This window comes from Cornus florida, unplaced genomic scaffold (genome assembly GCF_030987335.1).
Source record: "Cornus florida cultivar Cherokee Brave unplaced genomic scaffold, ASM3098733v1 CherokeeBrave_3.0.0_Hap2_Chr02, whole genome shotgun sequence".
Taxonomy (NCBI): domain Eukaryota; kingdom Viridiplantae; phylum Streptophyta; class Magnoliopsida; order Cornales; family Cornaceae; genus Cornus; species Cornus florida.
This window is the reverse complement of record NW_026775572.1, coordinates 86,024,839-86,043,807: the sequence shown is the minus strand read 5'-3', so window position 1 is coordinate 86,043,807 and position 18,969 is coordinate 86,024,839.

Below are 18,969 nucleotides of genomic sequence, written 5' to 3'. Positions count from 1 at the left end.
ATTTATTTATTTATTATATATACATACAATTATCCATGGGTAATTATTCGTACTCATTAAATCCCTTATCCAAGTAATCCATGGGACCCAATTGGTTGGTCTATTACTACTATCCATATATGATTCCTTAAAAATATAAAAATAAAAAAATAATAATAAAAAATAAAAAATAAAAACACCTCATCATATACAATTTAATTTAAACAAAAAAGTCAAATACACATAATTTTAGCACACCATTTAGTTTAAACAAATAATTCAATTAACACATAAACAATCAAATCAATTAAACAAATAAACAATTAGCCAAGAAATCAAATAAACAATTAAAAATGTAATTAAAATAACTAAAAAAAAAATACCGAGACTATCATTTTAAAATCAGGGGTATTACAACTCGAGATTCTAAATCCATCGATCGACAGTTTGTAACTTGGTCAGATCAAGGTTCTAGCCCATCGATCGACAATTTGAATCTATGTTCTCGCTCTGGGCTTATCGACTGGTTGTTAATGCTTTTATTGAGCTGGCTAGTCCATGTACATAGACCAAGTGTTTAAAACATTTTTGTCTTATTCCTACTTGTGGTTGTATGTATTGACTACTTTGCTTACGTGGCATAACTTATATCTACACCCAACCACTTTGCTAAGTTTGGCCACCATGGGGATTTCTCGATGTCCGGTGAAGTGAAGGACTAGAGATTAGTTCCGAGTAAGGACCAGAGAGTTGGTCGACGAGTTAGCATGGCGGCCAAGGAAGGAACCGATGAAAGCTGGGTCTGTTGTTACCGACAGCGAAGAGCAATGGTGACAGAGAGGAAGGCTTTGAAGTGGGTGTGAACAAATTGAAGAATAGCTGCTGTAATAGTCATATGTCCGGCGACGAGTAGCGGCGACAAGGATGGTGAGGTTCGACGGCTGTTCCAGTGGGGGTTGGTTGACAGAGGACAACCACGTGCTGTCGTGAAAGGATTGCAGTGAGTAGATGAAACTACGGCGTACTCAGATGATTGGAGAGCTTGCCGGAAGTGTTGATGTAAAGGAAGATGGTTAATAACAACGATGATGATGACGGTGAAGGACAAGCTTGGAAGTGATTGGATTAAGCAAGAAGAAACCAAGACCCGGACCACGGCGAGCATGATGTTGAGTGGCGATGCTTATCTAGATTCCGTCAACGGCGATGAACAAGGAGCGCTTAGTTTTTGACAGTGAGGAGTTTAGAACCCACTGACGATAAATGGAAAAGATAGATCTTGAACAAAATAGTGATTGTGGCGATTATAAAAGTCGTGAATCTTGATCATCCCCATGGTTGTGATCATCAACACGCCATCGCCAGTGCTGAACTTATTCACCATCAACAATCACCATCTCTGTTGCTGTCACGGTCTTCATTTCAAGCTTGCCATTGTCCCAATCTTCTTGTTCGTCATCAACCAAACACACACACCCTTTTGTAAATCCACTGTTCTCGACAAGTAAGGAGCTCGTCGTCAGTCCCGTAAGGAGCTCGCCATCAATGCTCACCATTGGCCACCGGTGGGTTCTTCAGCTGGGTTCTTCAACGTTCTTTATCGTTGCTTCACCTTTGGTATTCTTTCTCTCACCATCGGTGAGCTTTGTTAAGACCCAACAGTTCAGTAAACTTCAATGGTGGGTTTCAGCGACCCAAAATAGAGAGCTCCATGAACGGCTTACTACACCGATGTTTAATCAAGCGCTCTACGGTATTCAATCGAGGATTCAACAAAAGCTCTATAGTGGAAGCTAGCTCCAACAAGAGCTCACTTCCACTAGACATATAGACCTGAGGATGGATAGTCAGTGATGAATTCGCCCTAGGAGAAGTTGTGGAAGAAAGAGAGGAAACGAGTTGAGGGTAAAAAGGTCTAACAATTTGATAATAAAAATGTATTTGAAATAATGGAGGATCATATAGGTATTTTATTTTATCATTTTAAAAAAGGGGGTGTCAGAGCAAATTAAACCAAATCTAATGGATTGTATTAGCAACTTTTGTTCAGGTTTAATATAAAAGCAATAAACTGAAACTTGAGGACATTTAACCCTTTATTGTTAAGTCTATCTTCTCCGAATAATGTTTAACTTTTACTTAAATGAAGTAAATGGTAAATGCGGTAATGTAAAACCTTTACTGAATAATGTAAAATATACAGCAAGCAACTATCAAAATGGGTTTTCAATGGAGCTATTTGGTTGGATGGTTGTACTTTTTTGTCAGTTTGTTCGTTACAACTCAACGGGTTAGGATGTTGAAATTGTTCAGTTTGGTCAATAAAGTTTGGTCGTTTTTTGCCTAGAGCTCATTGGAATCAATGGAGCTTTGCTAGTTGGAGCTCACCAAAATTAATAGAGTTCACCGTTGGGTCTGTCTTCGCTGGCGTGAAGGTCAATACTAAGTCTCTGTAGCTTCACTGATTTGGTCTTTGTCGCTTCTTGGTCATTTTTTGCTCGGAACTCATTGAAATCAATGGAGCTTATTCATTGCACTCATGTAAAGCGTTCACTGCATGTAAAACATTTACTAAATAATGTAAAATCTTTACTGAATTATGTAAAACTTATACTTAAACAAAGTAAAACAGTAACTACAGTAATGAAAAACCTTTACTAAATAATGTAAAATATATAGCAAGCAACTCTCAAAATGGGTCTTCAATGGAGTTATCCGGTTGGATGGTTGTACCTTTTTGCCGGTTTGTTCATTTTAACTCCATGGGTTAGGATACTTAAATTGTTCGGTTGGGTTACTAAAGTTTGGTCTTTATTTGCTCAAAGCTCGTCGGAATCAATGGAGCTTTGTTGGTTGAAGTTCATCGAAATTAATGGAGCTTACTGTTGGGTCTGTTTTTGCCGGCGTAAACGTGTCTGTATAGCTTCACTGATTTGGTCTTTGTCGCCAGCATGAAGGAACTTATTAATGGTTCTTAGATTAACTGGTAAAGTAAAAATATGAGATGGAAAGAGAAGCAAGGGTTATTTAGTAAATTTTATAATGTATGAAACATCTTAAATTTCATAATGTATTTTTTAGTTGTTTTCATTTTTATAATTAAGGCTTCCTAAGATGTTTTTTCATTTATTAAATTAACCCTTAAATTTACTATTTGACGTTATTTGACAATTTAATTCAGTCGATTTATTGTGAGCGTATTAAGCGCATATTTAATTAATAAGTGTGTTTGATAATACAATTTTAATATCACTCAAAATGATAAGGGTAACTTAAAATAGGGTAAAATTTTAAGTGACATGAATATCACTTATCACTGAATACTGGATGCTAAAAATTTAAAAATTATGAAAATATATTAATTTTTTAATTACCACTTAAAATTTTCAGTAGTTAATTTTTTATTTTATCAAACACTATCTTGTTCACTTGTTTCAAAGTAAATTTCTTTTTTATTAATATTATTATTATTATTATTATTATTATTTCTTCATCTAGAAAAATGATAAACATAACAATTTTTTGGGGTATGTTTATCGCGAATAATATCATTTATGTTTGATAAAAGAGTAATCAATGGGGTGGTAGGTCTTGAAAAAATAAAATTAACAAAGTATATATTTTTCACTTATAATTGATAAAAGAGTAATCGATGAGTGGTATGTTGTATTTGGTATGTATGAATGGAATATAATATAAGTGAGAATGGAATGAGAATGGGAGTGGAATGGAAATGGAATGGTCATTTTCATTTTATTGTTTGGTTGAAAATATGAAATGTGTGAGAATGAAATGATAATATAGTGTTTCGTTGGACCAATTTAAAATTTAGAATGGAATGAATTTCAAATTGAAAATTTTAAAATAGCCCTCTTAGTGATAAATAAAATAAATTAACAAAATAACATTCTTCTATAATTATTTTTAAAAGAAATTATTAGAAATATAAAAGAGAGAAAGGTGTATTGTATTGATATATAAGTATTAGATGCACAAGGGTTTATATAGGTGACGAGATGTGTTGAGAGTAAGAAACATAAACCCTATATGGTAAACATATACATGGTAAACCTATACATGGTTAGAATATATTACACAATATAATAATAATAATATATTTTGGGGTTAAGTGTAAAAACCCTTCTACTATGGATATAGTGTAAAACAGTCCATGTGTAATATAAAATCCCCGTATACTATCAATTTAGTGCAATTAGCCCCCTGTTCGCATAAAAAAACATTATTACCCTCTCTAATATAAATTTCTGAGTTAAGTACAAAAAACCCCCCTGATATATAGGATTTGTGCATAAATAGTCCTTACTTTTGAAAATGTACATTTCAGTCCATAAAATTCAAAAAATGTACAAATAAGCCCCTCTGACCACTTTTTGGTCAAAATTGACATAAAATAAATTTTAAAAAAAAAGACATGACATTTTATCCGCATGTGAAAAAACATATATACACAAACACACACACACACACACACACACACACACACACAAACAATACCATAATTTCCTCTTAAAAGAATCCATATTAGACTAGGTCGATGAGTGTCTGCATGAAAAAGTAGTTTCACTGCCCTCGAGTTGAAGAAAGTAGGACCCACAACACCCTTTTGGGTCCCCTGAAAACGTAAAGTGAGCAAATGAATGCAATTTTGAAATTAAAGTGATTGTAATTTCCAAAAATAAAGAACAGTGATCATCCTTGAAATTTATCATATCAAATGCATTATTTGTTGGAAAATTATCAGTTAGTTTAACTTTACAGTGGATAAAAATAAATAAATAAATCCACTTTACTGTAATAATCAAGAGGAAAAAAGTTCTATTTTTTAATATGTCTTTAATTTAGTTCAGAATTCATTAGTAATTAATTTTTTACAGTTTTGTCATTACTTATTAAATATCTTAACTATATTTATTTTAAGGTTAATGATCTTAATTGGATAATATTGAATTTTGTAACTATTAGTATAAAATTTATATGAAAAAAAATTCAAAAATAAAAATTAATGCTCTTAAATTAATCAAAAATTTTGAAATTTTTAGGCTGGTCTGGTTAGATGAAAATTAGCAGTGGTTATATTCTATATTTGTTTAGCATGAATTTTTTACATTGCCTAATTTTTTTTTTTTTTTTTTAATATTATTTCATTTATATTAGAGAGGGTATTAATATCTTTTTATACAAACAGGGGGGTAATTGCACCAAATTGATAGTATAGGGGGTTTTTATACCACACAGGAACTGTTTTGCACTATATCGATTGTAGATGGGGTTTTTTTGCACTTAACCCAAGGGAAAAGTATGGTTTTTGAATTTATTTTATATCAATTTTGACCAAAAAGTGGTCAGATGGGCTTATTTGTACCTTTTTTTTTTATTTTTTTATTTTATGGACTGAAATGTACATTTTCAAGAAGTAAAGACTATTTCTGCATAAACCCTATATATCAGGGGTTTTTTTTGCACTTAACCCTACATTCTACGGTCAACTATCCTAATTAACCATTAATTACCAAATCAATTTAGGAGAATTTACGCAAATACATTAGGAAATACAGCTCATGCTAACACTCCCCCTCAAGTTAGAGTATAGATATCTATCATGCCCAACTTGTTAATTGCACTATGGAATGTCATTCCTGAAACTGCCTTCGTGAGTACTTTAGCCAACTGATCTTCGGACCGAACAAACGAAAATTATATAACTTTTCAATCAAGATTCTCTTTAATAAAATGACGATCAACTTCAACATATTTTATACGGTCATGTTAAACCGGATTATGTGCAATTTTAATGACTACCTAATTATCACAATGTAGACTCATTGGTTTTTCATAATCAATCCCCAAATCTTATAATACATGTCTGACCCATAGTAATTCGCACACACCATGAGCCATTCCTCGGAATTCAGCTTCCACACTTTATCTAGAAACCACCTTCTGGTTCTTGTTTCTCCAAGTGACAAGATTACCTTCCACAAAAGTAAAGTAACCCGATGTGTACCTCCTATCAGTCTGACTCCCTGCCCAATTAGAATCTGTATATCCTTCAATTCCATAGACCCCATTCTTAGAAAATAGCAATCCTCTTCCTGGAGCACTCTTTAAGGTCAAGCTTTAGATCTTTTCGCAAGATTTCTCCACGAACCTATTTAAGCTCAGAGTCAAGTCCGCTTAGAAAAATATGAACTCGAAGCCTCGCCATGGCTGAGTGCAATTGAACCGCTCATTCAACTGTTCTTGCCTATGACATAATCCTATGATCAATCTCCTGAAAATAGCAACAAGTTCATTATAGTATGTTGGCAAAGGGCAGTCATTCTGCTTGGTAGAAAAAGACCTCTGATTCAATTAAAAAATACACGTTTCATCCGATCCGTCATAGAAGGTTCTAGCACCGCCTCCCATATCTCTTTAGCCGTGGGAAGACAAATAAATTGTTGCATTAATAATGGGCTCATCGAGTCAATGAGCCAATTACTACTGACTCGGTGATTTTCGATTATCCATGCCTCCAATTTTGGATCTCCAGGTGCGGGTTTTGTCGCTTCTCCGGTGAGATACCCAGCCTTGTTACGAGCGCTAATCCGCATCTCCATGAGTTGAGACCATAATGAGTAATTAGTCTCATCTAATATAATTCCAGTTAGAAATGTATAATTGTCTTGGTGGACTATAATCTGCGGTGCTGGAGTCGGGGTTGGTACGGTTGTTGCGCATGAAGTAATCGTTATTTAGACTAACAACAGGAATAAAATTCGAAATACGATATTTGGAATACGGAATACGAAGAAGAAGGAAAAAAAATTCTTAAACTGACTCGATACCATGTTAGAAATATAAGAGAGAAACTGTATATTGTATTAATATATAAGTATGAGATACACATGGGTTTATATAGGTGATGAGATGTGTGGAGAGCAAGAAACCTAAACCCTATATAGTAAACATATAAATGGTAAACTTATACATGGTTAGAATATATTACACAATATAGTAATAATATATTATATGGTCAACTATCCTAATTAACCATTAATTACCAAATCAATTTAGGAGAATTTATATAAATACATTAGAAAATACAGCTCATGCTGACAGAAATGTTGACTATGGTGATGACGATGGTGGTGGTGGTGGTGGAAGTCGATGGCATTGATGGTGATGGAATTTGATGGCGGTGGCGGTGATGGAAGTCGGTGGTGGTGGTGGAGGTGGCAGTGATGTGGTGGTGGTAGAAGGCAGTGATAGTGGTGGCAGTGGCGGTGATAGTGATGGTGGTGGCAGTGGTGAAAGGCAACAATGATTTAAGTGGTAGTGGTGGATAACAGTGGTGGTGGTGGTGACGGTGGTAATGGTAACGATGATGCTGGCAATAATGGTGGTAGAAAGCAATGGAGGTGGCGGTGGTCAAAGGTGGTACTGGTGGAAGGCAGTGGCAATCGTGGAAGTTAGTGGTGGTGATGGTAGAGACGTTGGAGGGGGCACGGTGTGATTGTTAAAGATGGCAATAATGGTAGTATTGGCAGGTGGTGGAAGGTAATGAAAGTGAAAAAGGATGGTACCAATGAAGGCCTAGCCCCTGGCCCACCACCCTCTACAATATATGTGATTGTATGAGAAGGTGCAAAAAATTTACTTGAAAGGTAAAGAAAGACGATAGTGATTTGTGAAAAAAATTTACTTGTTGGTGGAATGGTCATTCCATCGATTCAGTAAAATAGGATGATGGTTGACCCGGCATCATCACAACTGTCAAGCTGAACCAACAAAATGTCCTGAAAAAGTTTTCAGAAAATTTAGAAAAGTCCACTTTTTTATATACTCTCGTATCAAACGAGACACACTTATTTTGAACATTAGAAAGATACGCTTTGTTATTATTAAAGGGAGTCGTCTTGAATAATTGAAGTCAATGGGAGAAAAGGATAAGAATCCAATCGGTAGGATTGCCCATTTAAGTCATTCACGTTCTCTCTCTCCCACACACACACACAGAGATGGTGAGGGAATGGAAAGAAGTGGCAAACTGGGAAGGAGGCAGCCTTGAAGATTTAGGCAGTGGAGTTCTTCTCTTGTGGGTGGTTTTAGTCTCTCTCTCTCTCATCTCAGCTATCATCTTCTCTTGTGGAGGTGCATCCAAAGACAAAAACTCCGCCGACACTTGCGGCGGCGGATGCGCCGCGTGTGGCGCAGGTTGCGGCGGTTGAACTCATTTGCTCTCTATATTCTCTCTGCAATACAACTATTTGTAACGGTACAAAAATTCAATTCAACACTGCAGAATTAACAGTGTATTTTCACATATGTATCAGAAAAGTATTATCAAAAGCATAATTCAATTATTGATAAAGTGGTTAACCATGTCGCCTTTTACTACTTTTATTTATTTATTATTATTATTGTTCTATTTTAAGGTCCAATTATTGAATATAAAAACATGGGTAGTTTCTCCATTAGCCATAACCCTAGGCTCCAGAAATCCAATTTTATTTACTTATTTTTAGCTCAATCCAGAAATCCAATTTAATGTTAGAAACTTTCTAGAGGATTTTATTTATTTTTCAAGTTTTGGGGGATTTTCATGAATTTATAAAAATTAAAATTTTTTTTTTTGTATGAAACTTGAGAAATTGCATATTAGTGGTCAGAAAATTCTAGACTTAAAAAGTTGTTTCTTAAAAAGTGATTTTTATAATTGTTAAAAAGTCTTTACAATAAATTCTACTAATTTTTTTTTTTTTTATGAAAATTTTTAAAATTCTCTCTTAATAGTTTTAATAAGCGTAAACCCTAAACTTGCTAGGTTTTTTTTAGGATCCTCGTGATTTTAGAAGAGTTCTTTTTTATGGATTTTACGTAATATTTGAACCCTTTTAGAAGTAAAAAAAAAAAAGGTATTTCAATACTTTTTTGTTTATCAAATGAAACATATGGCTGCGATTAAATTTTAGCAATAGGAGAATCGACTTAAGAAAATGTCGTAACTGTGAGTTAAGCCGCATGATTTCGAATATCTCTATTAGTCTTCGTGGTTCTTTTCCTTAAGGAAGGAGTCCTGGGACACTCTGCAACAACCCATATAAGAATAGATAGTGCACGTATAATAACACGTTATATTCTTTCTATCTATCTATCTTTCTTTCTTTCTTTCTTTTATTTATTAATGGAGGTGGGCTATCTATCTATCTTTCTTTCTTTTATTTATTAATGGAGGTGGCGAATCCTTATCTAATCATATATTAAATAAATAATCAAGAATTTATTTTATCAGCACACTTTAATAAGTATGTTGACGTGGCTATCAACATTTTTTCACCAACCGTGCTCCATGAATTATGCTAATTACTTTATTATTTTTAAATTAATTTAATAAAAAATTAAAAAAATTAATTGTTTGTTTATCTTTTTCTCAACAATTATATTTCAATTTCTATATAAACCACTCATTCAATCTTCTTTCAATCTTCAAGTCCACTTCTTTGCAACCTTAAGTCCATTTTCTCTTCTTTGACTCTTCATCTTTATTATAAATAAAATTAAAAAAAAAATAATGGCTTTATCGTCACGATCTATCTAGTGTCCGAGTCTATTTCTCACGAAATTCGTCAGATTCAATTGGGGAAGATGTTTTTGAAATCCATAAAAAATGGATGAACTCTTTGAGGAGGTTGTTATCGCTTGATAGGGTGCTGACATTCTTTCAACCTCGTAAGAGAAAATATATTAAGCATTATTGAGAGGAGGCAGCGCAACGACTGTTCCAAGATTACTTTGTTGAAAACCCTATTTATCCACCAAACATCTTTCGTAGATACTGTGTTAAAAAAAATAATAAATAAATAAATTTGTTGTTCAAAGTAGCATTCTGTCTTGCTAAAGACGTTAAACTTAGCACCCACAAGACACATTGTGTCTTTTGCACATTGCATGTTTACTTGCATTTTTATTTTTTTTGCATTTAATTCTTTGTATGCTTTTATAAAAAGAAAAATATAAAAACTTTTCACCATTGTGCCCTTATGTGTAGTCATGCATTCTTTCATATTTTATCTACGGCTTGATCTCATATCTCTCTTTCATTTTGTTCCATATTACCTTATAATGTTTGATTGGCTTATTCTTTTTCTATCTTTTTCATTATTCTCATTGCACATTGAGGACAATATGCAGTTTAAGTTTGGGGGTAAGATGGCTTTATTGCATTATACTTAAAGTTTTGAGCTTTAATTGCATGATTGTGATTTGAGATCCATTTTAGCGATGATTTTGATCTTTTGAGGCTTATGTTCCATTGAATTGAAAATTTTATTAACTTGAGAGTTCAATACTCCTTGTATGCCTTTGGATGCCATTTAGGAGCAAATTTTTCAAAAGTTTGATTTTATGCTTGCTTTTGTGATCCACATCATCTTGTTTGTGAGAATGCTTTGAGATACAACTCTAGAGTACTACATTTGCACAGGCGCACACTAGCATTCATTTGTGGGGTACATGCTTAGTTGAACATTGCTTTGTTTATATCCCAATTGAGCTAGTAGGCTTTGAAAACTTTCATTCTTAACAGGATGACCTTGCATGCTAATAACAAACCCTTTTACCGAGTAGCCGAGATTCTCGCCTCATTAAGCATTGAATTTTTAGCCGAAAAGTGAATAGCCCACACAATAGTTTAAAAAAAAAAAAACAAAAAAAAAAAAAACAAAAGAAAAGAAAAGAAAAGTGAGCGCTTCTCACAAAAGGTGGGGAGTCGGGAAATGATTAGATGAGAGTTGTTTTGATTTGTAACCTAATTGATTTGAGTTTGTAAGTTCTTAGGGGTATCGTTACACCTAATGCGCGCCCTAAAGTCATTCGATTTGGGAGTCATTGACCTAACGCTCATTGCATGGATCTTTTAGAGAGCTTAAAAGATCACTACATTGCACCATACCTTATCTTTGATCCCATAAAAATAAAAATAAAAATAAATAAAAAAAAAAACAAAAACAAAATAAAAGAGAGAAAAAAAGAAAGAAAAAGAGAGCATGTTGGAAATAAATTGAATAAAAAGGTTCATTCTTTGTCTTAATGATTGGTACTTGATTTGTGTGTTAGTTTGAGATTGGTTATGCCTATTTCATCGATTTGGTAAGATAACAACATATTTTATGCCTGTTCACTCAAAGGATGCTAGAGTTGATTTGATTTGCATGATTATCTTACTTGATGTGTGGAGGACCATATTTGCATGTTTGTTATTGGAATTTTGGAAATTGCTTAGAGATGGTTGAAAAATGATATACTTGAGGTAGTTTTCTTTCAATACTTGTTTGGAATGTTAGTGCCTCTTAAGTGAGAAAAAGCTTAATGTTTGTGGGTATCATTTCTAGAAACCCTCATGAGACTTCACTCATCCACTAGGAGTAACCTAGGGGTTCAAAAGGCTTGTTGCATATGCTAAATGCAACCGTGATTCCTACGAAAATGGTGTTATCCTTTTATTGCTTTCTAGTTCATAGTTGTATAGTTGTTCATTTCTTCATTTTCATTTCGTAGTTCATTGCTAGGGACTAGCAATATCTAAGTTTGGGGGTGTGATAAATGCTCGAATGTTGCACATTTTAGCACCTAAGTTAGGGTATTTTAATCCCTTCATCTATCTTTATTTTTCCGTTTTAGTCCTAATTTGTGTTTTTGTCAATTTCAGGTCAACAAGGTTCAAACGGGCTAATTTCGGTTCATTAAAATCTTTTTGGAGTCAAGCAAAGACAGTCGGAAAAAATTCAGAAAATGGCAAAAAAAGGCTGCAGCCCATCGTTCGTACAGTGTGCTTGTAACGACCCGAACCCGTGGGTCCAAACCGTTAACTGGGTCCTTACCCGAACCCGAGGTCACCTAAGTCAAACTCCATTATGTCTAGGGTCAACACATCATACTTGCGTCATAAATAAGCTTCAAAAGGGTTCTAAACAACATTACAAGATTTGGGGTAATTCAAAACCAAATGAGGAACAAGGATGCACAAGCAGCTCCATTTCGGTCGACCAAAATGGGGTTTTGGTAGGCCGAAATGGCCTCTGAAGTGATCCCCGTACTGGTCGACCGAAATGGCCATTTCGATCGGCTGGTTGTGGCCGAAACAATAACTGAGGTTACTGGAATGATCAGCCGACCGAAGTGCCTATTTCGGTCGGCAGAAATTGTAATACCCCTAATTTTAAAAAGGCTATTCCTAGAATTTAATTTATTATTTGTTTGCATTTTACTTGATTATTTGCGTAATTGGTTTGTGTAATTACTTGCTTAATGGTTTTATTTGTTTAATTAGTCATGTTATGTAATTATTGGCTTAATTGTTTTTATTTAATTGGATTTAGTTACTTATTTAATTGATTTTATTTAATGAAATTTTAAATTTAATGGTTCTGATTTACACACGACTATTTTTGCTATTACACATACGTATATTTTCATTAGGTTTAAAATTCACATGGGTGGCCGACGTAGGTATATATTATAGGTTGGTTTATGGGCCGAGATGGGATCTGGCTCTAAGGTTACAAGGATTAGGGTTCAGGGTTAAGCTTATAAATATATCACATACAGTAAGCCTAGGGTTTTTGGTTCATAGCAGTTAGCTCGTAGACATGAATAAAAACACAGAAACTGTGGGGTACAAAGGGAGAACAGAGAGGGATAGGAGAGGAAGGCTAGGTGGGAGCAAGGAGGAAGGAACATGGTTTATGGAATAGCAGTGGGGTGTTGAACGGACAATACAGAAACTGGGAATTAGAGTTTCAAGTCTGAAACTCAAAGGCAAGTTCTTTTCTTTCTTCTTCCCTTTGCATGTGTTCTGTGCACTTAGATAGCCTCTAGGATTTAATTAAGCATTAACTGAGTTTTTTTTATATATAATAGATGTTATATCAATGTTCTGTATGTGTGAAAATTTATTCAATTACAGTTCGTGCGTATCTGTTAGCAGTATGTTTCTTAAAGCATGAAAATCTGTAAAACTTGTAGCCTCTGTATTTGTTTTCAACTGCTATAAACACATCTTGGGGATTATATTGAACACAAATAGGACTTTTAGGATCAGTTTAAAACCAACTAGACAGGTTGTGAATGGCCGAAAACACTGCAGAAACTCGCAGGAATAACAGAGGTTAAAGGAGGCTCGAGGAGGAGGAGAGAGCCGGCTCTGGAATCCAAAGAGTCGGCTCCCCCATTAAAGAGCCGGCTCTAAGGGAGGTAGAGCCGGATCTACCCTCCTAAGAGGCGGCTCTAGGTTTCCAAAGAGCCTGCTCTTTCAGAATTAGAGCAGGTTCTCTCTCAAACTGTTTCCTAAAGGTTTATTTGACGAACTGTTTAGAGTTGTTTCAGTGTCTGAACTATGTTGAAAATTCTGGGACCTTCCAGAGTGGTTAAGAAGCTAATTTGGAGTGTTAATAGGATCCTTGATTGATCAAAGCTTGCCTCTGAATTAACGAAACAAACTGTGTAAAAGTTATGCACATTGTATACGGTTAATGGATGGAAGGAGACTTAGTTGCTTAGGCTAAATTTTGGGAATCCAGTGGAATATCATGTGTTTATATACTGATTCTAAATGCATATAAGGGTTGTCTGCTTAATAAATGTGTTATATGCATGCTCTGGATATTAATGGTTGAAAGATTTAATCTGTTTCTGCGATTACTTGAATTATTGCTTGGATTTAAATTGCTAGAATATTAACTGTTCTTCTACAATTACTTGGATGAGGGTTTGGACTATAAATCACTTAATAATTATTTAAGTGTTATAATCTACATGATTATGGAGGATTGTATGCACCGGTATGGGACGATGGCATACTAGGGATGGTTTAGCTTAAAAAAGCTAACCTAACCTACCGGATGGAAAGTATGGATTGTAAAATATTGAATCCATTAATGTGTTTGAGTCGAATCAACTGACTAAGTTGAGTGACTCCCTGGATTAATTGGTAGTAGTTAAGTCACATCAGCTGAATAAGTTGAGTGCTTATCTGGATGGTATTTTGTATGTCTCTTCATTGAATAATTGAATGACATACTATGGTTTCGGACGGACTTTAGATATATGATTATGGTACCACGATATGAGCTTGAGTCTCAGAGTCGTTGGTTAGGGTTCGTATATGCAGTGGATGCATAGCTAGATATAGTAGGTAGGTGTATCCTGTTAGGTCTAGGTACTCATGCCCACCTTTGGGTGCGTTTTCGCATATTGCCTTCTATTCAGGTTGAGACCCCTACTATAGTCCAATGAATGTCCTTAGTGTGGATATATATGTATATTTATGGATTGTCTAGTCATGTTGAGGGTATTTAGGGTGTATCTGCGTATCGGGCACTGTATGGATTACAGTTAGATTAGGACTTGCATGTGGGTCTGACCCACTCTTTTGTTTTTCAGGTGCTCATTAGTTCCATGGTTAGAGCTTGGTCGTGCAGAGCAGATACGGACTTCCATTCCACTGACTACGTAGGACTCTCTCCATAGCTTATTTTCTAATGTTTCTTTTAGTTGTTTTTATTTCAGTTTGGATTATTATTAGGGGTCCACTAGAGATGGATTCTCGAGTTGTAATCATGGAGGTTTTGGCAGTTGGATTTTACTAAGTTTTATCAGTTGAGGATTTTATATTAGTATTCTTTTCAGCTTTTGTTATTTATTCTTATTTCCTCTTGTATTCTGTGTTCGTTATAAAATATTAATTGTTTGATATTTCCCTCGGGTTTGGGCCTGGGCCTGATCAACCCGTGTCTCAGATCCGAGGGGTATCACAGTTGGTATCAGAGCACTCCAAGTTCAAGTGTCTCTATGATGTTTCATATTAAGACTTCCGCGTAGCGTTTTCTCTTGATTAGAGCTTAAGTTTAGGATTCATTGTATTTCTTTACGGTTCATTTAAACACGTACTGATATCTGTCTTACTTTGTTAACAGCATGGTTAATGCTAGAAGATGACAAATGAACAGTCGACAGAGGAGAGTGGCACGTAGGCAACAGGAACGCCTACGGCGTCATGAAGAGCAGTGTTTGCCAGAATTTCAGGATGATGGTCAGTTCCATGAAGAGCAGGAGGACGTTCAGCAGACTTGGGATTATGGAAGAGATCCAGAGTATCCTCCTCACATCAATGACCTCATTGCTCGAGCTATAGAAGCGGGGGTAACAGCTGCACTTCGGAATCAGCCTCAGGTACAGCCGGCACCGTTACCAGCACCGTTACCAACACCGGTTGTTCAAACTGATACTTGGGAGAAGGCCAGGAGTTCTTCATAAAGGGGAGCCCACTTGAGTTCACAGGCTCCACCAATGCAAAAACAGCTCACTAGTGGAAACAGGACATCGAGCGACATCTTCGCTTGGTTTAATGCACGGAGGTTCAAAAACAGATGCTTGCTACTTTCAAGCTAGTTGGGGATGCAATGCAGTGGTGGGAGTCAGTTACCACTATAGAGGAGAGGATGGCATTGACTTATGATGAGTTCAGTGCACGCTTTGATGAGAAGTATTTCCCTTATGCAGTCAGGGCAGCCATGAAAACTGAGTTTCTTAATCTGCAGCAGGGGAACATAACAGTGGCGGAGTATGTGCAGCAGTTCACGCGGTCTATCAAGAGAGCTATTATAGGTAGTCCAGCCTATACTACCTATGCTCAGGTGGTAGACGCCACTTTACAGCAGTATTAGTTGACTATAGATTTCAGACAGGCTAAGGGTGAGAAACGGGGTGACAGAGATTTTGCTAATCAGCCAGCTGAGAAAGGGAATGGGAACGGACACCGATAGAATGATAAGGGCAAATTCCAGGGACAACAGCCTTAGAAGAAGCACAAAGGTGGTTCAGACGCTTCCAGGGATGTGGCACCTGTTTAGCGATAGTAGAATGGGGGACCACAGGCAAGACAGGGTCAGCCACAGACTAACTAATAGAGGAAGCCATTTGGTACTTTCCAAGGTAGTTGTTATACTTGTGGAGAGTATGGTCACACTTCCAGGCAGTGTCCTACAACAAGACAGGGACAGAGACAAGGATAGGGACAGCATGTACAGCAGGGGCAGAGGGCGCCAGTGCCTTTACTAGCTCCATAGGTTCCACGGATTTAGGGACAGACATATCTGGCATTACCAGCATTGCCGCAGCCTTAGGGACAGGCACCACAACAGTTACATTATGGCAGGGTATACAACCCTATGCCACAGGATATGCAGGTACCTCAGGCTATTGAGAGTAAGTTTCCTATTCATGGTTTATGTAGCGACCCGAGTTTTTCAACCCGGTTCGTTAGTGATGAACCGAAAGTTGACCCGAGAACGAGTCAGAAATACGGAAGCAAAAGATAGAACCAAAGTCTATAGAGATATAGACCATCTTTAAGACACCAATGTGACCTTCCAAGAAGTCACGGAGTTCAAGGAGAACGAAAACGGAAACAAAGGTCGAAACGGACAAAAACTATGAACCAAGGGCAAAATGGTCAACTCAGAAGCAAAAAGAGAAAATTGACTCTAAACAAGTCAAACAAGGTGAAAACAACCTAACTTGATCATTTCATGACTTTCCAAGAAGTTCTAAGAACATTGGACAAGAATCCCACAAAACGCCCTTTCCCGGTTTAAGCGAAAACCGACATCCTCTCACTAAAACTTGAATAACTCCCACTGTGATTGGAATCTGAGAATGGAATTGATACCTTTGGAAATCTAACTCAAAATTCATGAATTTAGGCTCAAGAATCACCCCATTTGGATTTAAAATTAAGGAGTTATGGTCATATAAAGTCGGAAGAACAGTGCTGAAACTAGACTGAAGCTACACTCGGGATCTAGCTATTTCGGTCGACTGAAATGACCCATCGGACGACCAAAATGAACAAAATTTGTGCTGAAAACATGTTTTTAAGGCTTTGTTGGTTTGATACACCAAAAGGAACCATCAGTTGACCGAAATGAGCCATCGGTCGACCAAAATGACCCTAAATGCTGACTTTGGCTACTGGAAAGTGAAGTTTCAAGGTTTAAACAAAACCCAAAAGGCTTCAGTCGATCGAAATGGCATTTTGGTCGACTAAAATGACTTGAGAAAGTGCACTAACCTCCTGTTATGCATCCATGGCTGAAAGTCCACTTGGAATCCCCCATGGCATGATCAATTTGCATTATATGCAAGTATGTGATGATGTGAACATGCACGCAAGTGTAATATAGCATTTTAAACATGTTACAATGTCCTATGGCCTCATTACATTCCATTTACAAGATTTGACATGCTAAACCTCCAAGTTAGGAAAATTACATTTCATAGACAAATCTTAAACATGCTAACACTTGCATGTGAACAAGAATGCTTTGAAAGAAACTTCAAATCTCCAAACCATCAAAGATAAATGCCAACCTCCATATTTTGTAACCTGTACCTGAAATATGCCCCAGTAACGTAGGGGTGAGCAATATAAAGTTACTCGTAGGAAATGATCGTGCATCGACCTACGTTTTACAAGTTTGCATGATTTAATCATTGTGGTTTATTCCACCTAACGTCTATGTCAATGTGAGACTCAGGGAGCATCCTAAACTACCATAGATTAGTTCTAGCATCAATCAACTCATTCATGTAATTTCAACAACCTAAGAGTATACTTACACAAAGCAACAATATAAGAACATGCTTACACCAAGCATCAATATAGGAATATGGTTACACAAAGCAACAAAATATAGATTTTCAAGGTAATTAACTTAAAATCTAAAATGCGAAATCAACTAAATATAGCAATTTAGTATAATTAGAATATCTAATACCACACATCAAGACATAGATTCTCTAGACTATCAACTAGAAATCTAAAAGTGTGAGATCAACTAAATGTAACAATTTAGTATAGATATACTTAACAACGTCAAATCACCAATAGCCAAAACCACAAGTCACAATGTAAACACGATTGCAAACTTAGAATTGAAAGCGAAAACAAATAGTGGAAGACTTGGACATCACGTCTCGGATTTCCGCCGAGAACAAAATGGTTGTTCCGGGCACTAACCCGTTGGGAAAACCACCCTAAGTGCGCACTATCTCAATTGGGGAAAACTCATACCTCCCGCACTAGAGCCAAACTCTAGCCATGTTACTAGTAACCACAATGTCCCAAGAGAATCCGAAATAAACAAAATAAGTTCATAACTTATACATATTAATACTACATAGTAACAAGTTAGCAATATAACTCTCAATTGTGCATAATAAGCATTTCATATTCATAATGCTATGAAATCACAAGTCAATAATATATTCATATTAGAAACATATTCTCATGAATATAAATTTAACAACAACGCTTTCCAATGCTTAAAACATAATCAAGTGAATACACCACAAGTATAAATCCGTGATCTTAAAATAGAAGCAACTCCTAAAATATGATTAAATCCATGGATAAATAAGATATAATTTAATTACATCAAAATAATCAAACTCTCTAGATTTCAAATCATCCCCAAATGGCCTCAATTTAATATATGTTAAAAGACATATCATGATCATTACATATATTCACACAAAAGCTTAATTAGACCCATGAAACCACAAAATAGATTTTAATTAATTCTCTTAATTAAAGTCTCTAGATTTTCAAACTCAACCAAATGCTCTCAAATTAAAGTATGTTAACAAACATCTCAAAATTTAATTTAGAAGTATAATACAACTCAATTTCATGCAAAGTACGGCCATGAACTTTAATCTTTCACAAAAGATAAATATTAATTAAAAAGTGCAATTCTTATTTAATTAATCCAAATTTAATATATGTTAACCAACACATTAAAACAAGATTTTCTATAATGCCACAATTCAAATCCGAGTTACACATCATCATGAATTCTAAATCTTATACAAAGAAATAAAAATTACTGACTTTCTAGATTTGATACAAGGCATACATATATGTTATAT